The sequence below is a fragment of the Oncorhynchus mykiss genome, chromosome 13 (genome assembly GCF_057628025.1).
Source record: "Oncorhynchus mykiss isolate SJ-2025 chromosome 13, ASM5762802v1, whole genome shotgun sequence".
Classification (NCBI taxonomy): Eukaryota; Metazoa; Chordata; class Actinopteri; order Salmoniformes; family Salmonidae; genus Oncorhynchus; species Oncorhynchus mykiss.
The window spans coordinates 33,127,074-33,135,435 of record NC_143034.1 but is presented as its reverse complement, the minus strand read 5'-3'; the positions used below and the strand labels follow the sequence as shown (position 1 = coordinate 33,135,435).

The 8,362-nt window shown below is 45.0% G+C and overlaps 1 pseudogene across 1 annotated transcript; it reads right to left on the bottom strand.

Annotated features, from left to right (window-relative positions):
- Window positions 1-469: 469 nt before the first annotated feature.
- Window positions 470-8,359, bottom strand: LOC110486034 (RNA-binding protein 34-like; annotated as a pseudogene). The gene is made up of 11 exons (XR_016485834.1): window positions 8,208-8,359; window positions 4,844-5,006; window positions 4,409-4,527; window positions 4,015-4,229; window positions 3,791-3,850; window positions 2,274-2,317; window positions 2,076-2,159; window positions 1,667-1,730; window positions 1,417-1,459; window positions 1,199-1,317; window positions 470-1,000 (listed from the first exon to the last, which is right to left on the bottom strand). The product of XR_016485834.1 is annotated as an RNA-binding protein 34-like (transcript).
- Between the last annotated feature and the right edge of the window lie 3 nt (window positions 8,360-8,362).

Here is an 8,362-nt window from a genome sequence, read left to right as displayed (position 1 = left end):
ACCAGACTCGTGGAGGTCTACAATTTTTTTTGAGGTCTTGGCTGATTTTCTTTTGATTTTCCCATGATGTCAAGCAAAGAGGCACCGAGTTTGAAGGTAGGCCTCCAATTGACTCAAATGATGATCAGAAGCTTCTAAAGCCACACAATCTTCTGGAATTTTCCAAGCTGTTTAAAGGTACAGTCAACTTAGTGTATGTAAACTTCAGGCCCACTGGAATTGTGATACAGTGAAATAATCTCTAAACAATTGCTGGAAAAATTACTTGTGTAAAAGTGATGTTCTAACCGACTTGCCAAAACTATAGTTTGTTAACAAGAAATTAGTGGAGTGGTTGAAAAACGAGTTAATGACTCCAAACTAAGTTGATGTAAACTTCCGACTTCAACTGTACATGTTAATATTTACATACATTGGGTGCGATAGCCCCAACCTAAAAAAAACAACCGTTTCAACTGGAAATGTGGGTAGGCATGGATGTTACGTCAGGAACGCTTACACACCATCATGATATAGCTCCACTGACATGTAAATTGTACAACACATTTTATCTGCTTTAACAATATCAAATTAATTTACATCCAAAGCACAGACCATCAAATGTGTACGACCTGATTCCTTTTCCTCGGTTTGAGTTTCTTCTTCAGTGCTTTCGCCTTTTGCTTTTTTTCTGTTTGGGTCGGCCATCTCACCTTTTGAAGGAAGAGGGGCCTGTGGGGGCTTTCGTTGCCTCACCTAGACTTTTCTTGAATGGCTTCCCCATCGATTTGATTTGAGGCCCCTTCCCCTGCGGCCTCCCGGAAGACTTGTTTTGGGGACCGCCCTGGCCCAGTCTCTCCTTAAATCCCCCTTTGGTAGGCTCCTTCCCTGCACCCTTAATCTCTCTTTCCCTCTGGGACCTCTGTGCACCACATTCTTCTTCTCTTTCTCCTTCTTCACTGACCTCTTCACCCGGACCGACCTCCCGAGGTTTCAAGGCCAGCTGGACAGCATCGATGCTCTACAACAAAAGCGTTAGCCGTTAGAGGTGATGCAGGTACGGATGGAGGGGGTGTAGTTAGAAAATAAACTGTGCTACTGCCGTATGGGACTTGGCCAGCTCAGTAGTGGGAAGACTGCTGAAATGCATACATAACTGCTTCACACACACCTCTCTGAGCAGGTTGGGTGCGTATGAAATGTGCATTCTTTTTCTCACCTGGAATAAGATGTAGCCGAAGCCCTTGCCCATTCCAGAGTTCTTGTCCCGCACCAGCCGCACCCCCCCCACCTTGCCACACTCCTCAAAGTGCTGTCGCACTGGCAATTCGTTTATATCTGCAAGTTAATACAGTATGAGCCAAATAACGTGCATTTTATTGTTTTCCTTTTGACTGAGACGTTCACAGGAAAGTAAACCCTCTTCTAGTTACTCACCGAATGGTAGATTGCCAATGAATATTGACCTCTTGTGATCGTGCTGAAAGACGAAACGATTTTATTCAATGTAGCAGCATCCTTGCTCAAACAAGTTTATACAAAAATCTAAGGATTAAGCAAATGTCAATTTATCACCTTAACTGGATCAAACTGTCAGCGAGTGCATTCTATTGCCACCAAGTATACCGATCTTAATGCTAGGCAGGTGCTGTGCTTTTTAAAATTTCAAGTGTCATGGGACACTTACCAATGAACTTTTGGAGACCCTGTCGACCCGGATGTGAAAGTTTTTCTCAATCTCCATGCCGTTCCTGTAAGAATTCAAGTAATACATATTAACCCACAAGGGCCTAAAGATGACACTTGATATGTTAATCTCTCGGACAGACGCAAGTAACACATGGTAACGTAGCATCTGTCAATTGACTGGGATTTGACGACTAATGAGGAACTTTGCTCTGGTACGCAGATTTTGACACTGATCATTTGGACACTGATCATTTGGACAAATCACGATTTCGCAGGTGCTCACATCTGGAAATGTAATAGAGCATCTGACGCAAAATTAGGAAGACTTTAGTTCTGGGTTTACGAGATTATGATAACGTAAAACAGCCATGATACAATTCAAGTTGAATGCTTGCCAGTTGCTGTACCTTTCCAATGCCTTCTCGGCTCCTTCCTCAGCTTCGAAAACCACGTAGGCAATGATGCTCTGCTTCTTGGGGTGAACCTTGCGTCTAGAGAAGGAAAGCAACAACAAAAAGTTCTCAAATGCATGCGTCATGTTACCACGGATACTCCCATTCAATCAGTGTTAGCATTTCTCATGGTAAAAAGACAGGGAAACTTACTGAATAGCTGCTACTTTGCGTGACATAGATGGATCTTCTCTTACCTGCCAGGAAAATGACCTGTTTTAGCTTCATCGATCAGGGTTGAGTCTTCAGAAAGCGTTGTATTATTCAACTTTCATCCATTACTATGAAGCATTCAGGAAGTTCTACCCTAGTGGAAATCAAATCAAATTTTATTTGACATATGCACCGAATACATCCGGTGTAGACCATACAGGTGTCGTGGTAATATGTATATGTAGGTAGAGTTATTAAAGTGACTATGCACAGATAAGAGTAGCAGCACCGTTCCAGAGGGGGGGCAATGTAAATAGTCTGGGTAGCCATTTGATTAGCTGTTCAGGAGTCTTATGGCTTGGGGGTAGAAGCTATTTTGGCGCCTCTTGGACCTAGACTTAGCATCAGGATGCTCTCGATGGTGCAGCTGTAAAACCTTTTGAGGATCTGAGAACCCATGCCAAATCTTTTCAGTCTCCTGAGGGGGAATAGGTTTTGTCGTGCCCTCTTCACGACTGTCTTGGTGTGCTTGGACCATGTTTATTGGTGATGTGGACACCAAGGAACTTGACGCTCTCAACCTGCTCAACTACAGCCCCGTTGATGAGAATGGGGGTGTGCTCGGTCCTCCTTTTTCTGTAGTCCACAATCAGCTCCTTTGTCTTGATCACATTGAGGGAGAGGATGTGCTTGCACCACATGGTCAGGTCTCTGACCTCTTACCTATAGGCTGTCTCATTCTTGTTGGTGATCAGGCTGTTGTCATCAGCTAACTTAATGGCGTTGGGAGTCGTGCCTGGACGTGCAGTCATGAGTGAACAGGGAGTACGGGAGGGGCCTAAGCATGCACCCCTGAGGGGCCCCCGTGTTGAGGATCAGTGTTGCGGATGTGTTGTTACCTACCCTTACCACCTGGGGGCGGCCCGTCAGGAAGTCCAGGATCCAGTTGCAGAGGGAGGTGTTCAGTCCCAGGGTCCTTAGCTTAGTGATGAGCTTTGTGGGCACTATGGTGTTGAAAGCTGAGATGTAGTCCATGAACAGCATTCTCACAATGTTAATTTTGTCCAGGTGTGAGAGGGCAGTGTGGCGTGCAATAGAGATTGCATCATCTGTGAATCTGTTGGTGTGGTATGCAAATTGGAGTGGGTCTAGGGTTTCTGGGATAATGGTGTTGATGTGAGCTATGACCAGCCTTTCAAAGCATTCCATGGCTCCGGATGTGAGTGCTACGGGTCGGTAGTCATTTCGGCAGATTACCTTAATGTTCTTGGGCACAGGGACTATGGTGGACTGCTTGAAACATGTTACAGACTTCGACAGGGAGAGGTTGAAAACGTCAGTGAAGCCAGTTGGTCAGCGCATGTTCGGAGTACACATCCTGGTAATCCGTCTGGCCCTGTGGCCTTGTGAAGGTTGACCTGAAAGTCTTAACTTACATCATCTAACTCACAAATAAGCACTCACATTGTCTGATGATGGGTATGAGATGAATCTAATACAGTGAATGGAGTACTTACCACTGATCGAAATCGAATGCTTTCAATGGCTCCCTGATCCTTGAAGACAAGCTGTAGTGTCTGAAAAACCAAACACAGAAACAACATACGGCATATTTGTATTTTCACTTCGATCACCATTTATTTGCTTTCAAATGCTATTTGAACCCAGGTCTGCTTTCAACATACCTAAATGAGATTATGTTCACTGCTTAGAACTCAACTAGGACTGGGGCTGCTGTTACCTTTGTGCAGCTGGAAGAGAGGTTGCTGACAAACACTGTTCGTTTCTGCTTTACCCTCTCCTCTGCAATTTGGGCTCCAGTCCTCTGTTTTTTTTGTCTGCCTCTCCTCCTCCTCTGTCGCACCCCCTTCTCCCATCTCAACAGCTTTCCTTTTAGTCTTCTTGGGCATCTTTGGGACCTGTTCGTCTTCGTCAGCATTTTGTAATGCACTTTCTCTGAAAGCGAGAGGGAGAACTTTTATCTATCAATCTCTTGCAGCATATTCTCTTGCAGCATATTCTCTTGCAGCATATTCTCTTGCAGCATATTCTCTTGCAGCATATTCTCTTGCAGCATATTCTCTTGCAGCATATTCTTTTGCATATCACATATTGTTTCATTTTTAATCGCTCACCTGTTTTCTAGACTTAGGTCTGCAGCTGATTTGTCCTTTGCGGCTTTCTTTGTTTGTTTCTGGTTGTTCGGGACTTTTGTGGCCGCGCCTTCCTTCAACTCCACGCTCCTCGGTTCAGGCTATGAATGGAATATAAAAAGAAATAAACGTAATTTCACTCAGTTGGCAAATACAGAAGATTCTAGTAAGGGTACACGACTCAGGCCCTCAAGCTCTCTAGTTCTGTTGGTTTTTCCAGGTAATACCTCCCCATTATTTTGGAAAGGAAAGCTAAAATGTGTGTTTCTTAGTGGGTAGATAGGAACTCCGTTTCACATTATTTCAGAACCTTTTCTCCACTGAATATGGCCTTGGTTTCCTGGAAAACAAAGTCAGCTGGGCTGCAGCGTTAAAAGACCTGAGCTGTGCATCCTTGCCTTGGACTTATGGGCTTACCTTAGGAGCAGGAACAAAGAACAGAGTGTCAACTACTGGCGCAGCTTGGAACAATGCAGATAACGATCCGGAGCTGGATGTAGACTCCTTTGGAAACAAGCTGCCTGATACTGATCCCACTACATAGTCCAAGGACTGTTTGTGCACAGATGGACCCTCCTCACTAAGGAAAAACAAAAGAACATTGTTAGACTTAATAGACACAGCAGCAGTTTGTTCACTACCACAGTTGTTGGGTAGCTAGAGGTGCATGAATGCCAAAGTACGTGTAATATTTTTATGTCTAATTTTTTTTACCCCCTTTTTCTCCCCAATTTTGTGGTATCCAATTGTTAGAAGCTACTATCTTGTCTCATCGCTACAACTCCCGTACGGGCTCGGGAGAGACGAAGGTCGAAAGTCTTACGTCCTCCGATACACAACCCAACCAAGCCGCACTGCTTCTTAACACAGCGCGCATCCAACCCGGAAGCCAGCCGCACCAATGTGTCGGAGGAAACACTGTGCACCTGGCAACCTTGGTTAGCGTGCACTGCGCCCGGCCCGCCACAGGAGTCGCTGGTGTGCGATGAGACAAGGATATCCCTACCGGCCAAACCCTCCCTAACCCGGACAACGCTAGGCCAATTGTGCGTCGCTCCACGGACCTCCCGATCGCGGCCGATTGCGACAGAGCCTGGGTGCGAACCCAGAGTCTCTGGTGGCACAGCCCTTAACCACTGCTCCACCCGGGAGGCCATAGTACGTGTAATATTTACACATGTAATATTTATTGCTACAAAGACAGCTTGCTGCCCTTGTGATGTCTTCATAAGCATTTCCTGAACTTCCAGAGGTAACACACTAAGGTAGGCTATCCAGTGTCAATGAGCTGCCAACCTAATTGTTTGCGAACAAACAGAAGCAATTTACTGAACAAAAATATAAACGCAACATGAAACAATGTTTTCACTGAGTTACAGTTCATATAAATGATATCAGTCAATTGAAATACATAAATTAGGCCTTACTCTACAGATTTCACGACTGAACACAGATATGCATCTGTTGGTCACAGATAGGGCCTCGTAACACAACACATCTCCTTCGAATAGAGTTCATTAGGCCTGTGGAATGTTGTCCCACTCCTCTTAAAACAGCTGTGCAAAGTTGCTAAATATGGCGAGACCTGGAGCACGCTGTCGTACACGTAGATCCAGAGCATCCCAAACATGTTAAATGGGTGACATGTCTGGTGAGTATGCAGGCCATGGAAGAACAGAGACATTTTCAGCTTCCAGGAAGTGTGTACGGAGCCTTACGACATGGTGCCGTGCATTATCATGCTGAAACATGGTGTTGGCGGCGGATGAATGTCACGACAATTGGCCTCTCGTCATGGTGTCGCTGTGCATTCAAATTGCCATCGATAAAATTCAATTGTGTTCGTTGTCTGTAGTTTATGCCTGACAATAACCCCACCGCCACCTTTTGGCACACTGTTCACAACGTTGACAGAGCAAACTGCTCTCCCGCACGATGCCGTACACGTGGTCTGCGGTTGTGAGGCCGGTTGGATCTGCTGCCAAATTCTGTAAAACAACATTGAAGGTGGCTTATGGTAGAGAAATTAACATTAAATTCTCTGGCAACAGCTCTGGATATTCCTACAGTCAGCATGCCAATTTCAAGCTCCCTCAACCTGAGACATCTGTGGCATTGTATTGTAGCAAATCTGCACATTTTAGAGTGGCCTTTTATTGTTCCCAGCACAAGGTGCACCTGTGTCAAATCATATTATTGGTCACATACACATATTTAGCAGATGTTATTGCGGGTGTAGCGAAATGCTTGTGTTCCTAGCTCCAACAGTGCAGTAGTATAACAATTCACGTCAATATACACAAATCTAAAAAAGAATGGAATTAAGAAATATATAAAATATTAGATTGAGCAATGTCAGTGGCTCATGAGATGATTAAAGCAGTATGTAAACATTATTAAAGTGGCCAGTGATTCCAAGTCTATGTATATAGGGCAGCAGCCTCTAAGGAGCAGGGTTGCGTAACCGGGTGGAAGATGGCTAGTAAGGCTATTTAACAGTCTGATGGCCTTGAGATGGATGTTTTCAGTCTCTCGGTTCCAGCTTTGATGCACCTGTACTGACCTCGCCTTCTGGATGATAGTGGGGTGAACGGGCAGTGGCTCGGGTGGTTGTTGTCCTTGATGATCTTTCTGGCCTTCCTGTGACATTGGGTGCTGTAGGTGTCCTGGAGGGCAGGTAGTTTGCCCCCAGTGATGCATTGGGCAGACCACACACAGCACCCTCTGGAGAGACCTGTAGTTGCGGTCGGTGCAGTTGCCGTACCAGGCGGTGATATAGCCCGACAGGATGCTCTCAATTGTGCATCTGTAAACGTTTTAGGGGCCAAGCAAAATTTCCTCAACCTCCTGAGGTTGATGAGGAGCTGTTGCGCCTTCTTCACCACACTGTCTTTGTGGGTGGACCATTTCAGATCATCAGTGATGTGTACATCGAGGAACTTGACGCTTTCCAACTTTCCGTTGATAAGGGCATGCTCCCTCTGCTGTTACCTGAAGTCCATGATCATCTCCTTTGTTTTGTTGACATTGCGTGAGAGGTTATTTTCCTGGCACCTCTCCCAAGGCCCTCACTTCCTCCCTGTTGGCTGTCTCGTCATTGTTGGTAATCAGGCCCACTACTGTTGGGTTGTCTGCTAACTTGATGATTGAGTTGGAGGTGTGCATGGCCATGTAGTCATGGGTGAACAGGGCGTAAAGGAGGGGGCTGGGCACGCACCCTTGTGGGTCCCCTGTGTTGAGGATCAGCATCTGGGCTTGCAGCCTCCGTTGGCCACGGAGAAGGAGAGCCCACAGTCCTTGGGCGTCGGTGGCATCCTCAAAGCAGGCGAAAGTGTTTAGCTTGTCGGGAAGCAAGACGTCTGTGTCCGCGACGTGGCTGGTTTCCCTTTTGTAGTCGAGGATTGTCTGTAGACGCTGCCACATATTTCTGTGTAATGATCATGCTGTTTAATTATGTTCTTGATATGCCACACTTGTCAGGTGGATGGATTATTTTGGCAAAAGAGAAATGCTCAAAAACAGGGATGTAAACAAATTTGTGCACAATATGAGAAATACTTTTGTGCATATGGAACATTTCTGGGATCTTTTATTTCAGCTCATGAAACATTGGACCAACACTTTACATGTTGCGTAAAAAGAATGTTCAATGTAATACAGTGTGCGTTTCCCAAACTACCTTGTATTTCCAACAATGTACAAATTGAATAATTATTATTATTATTATTATTATAATTATTAACGTTAGATACATGCGGATACTCGTGGAATGGCGACTAACCTCTCTCCAGAAAGTGTATTTTTCATGGTCAGTTCACGTCAATGTTCTCGATGGTCGATTCCAGCTGCTTTGAATGATGAGACAATCTTATAAAAACGTGCTTTTATCATGGAAATAATTCATCAAATAATTTGTACGGGAAGTTATAATGAAAA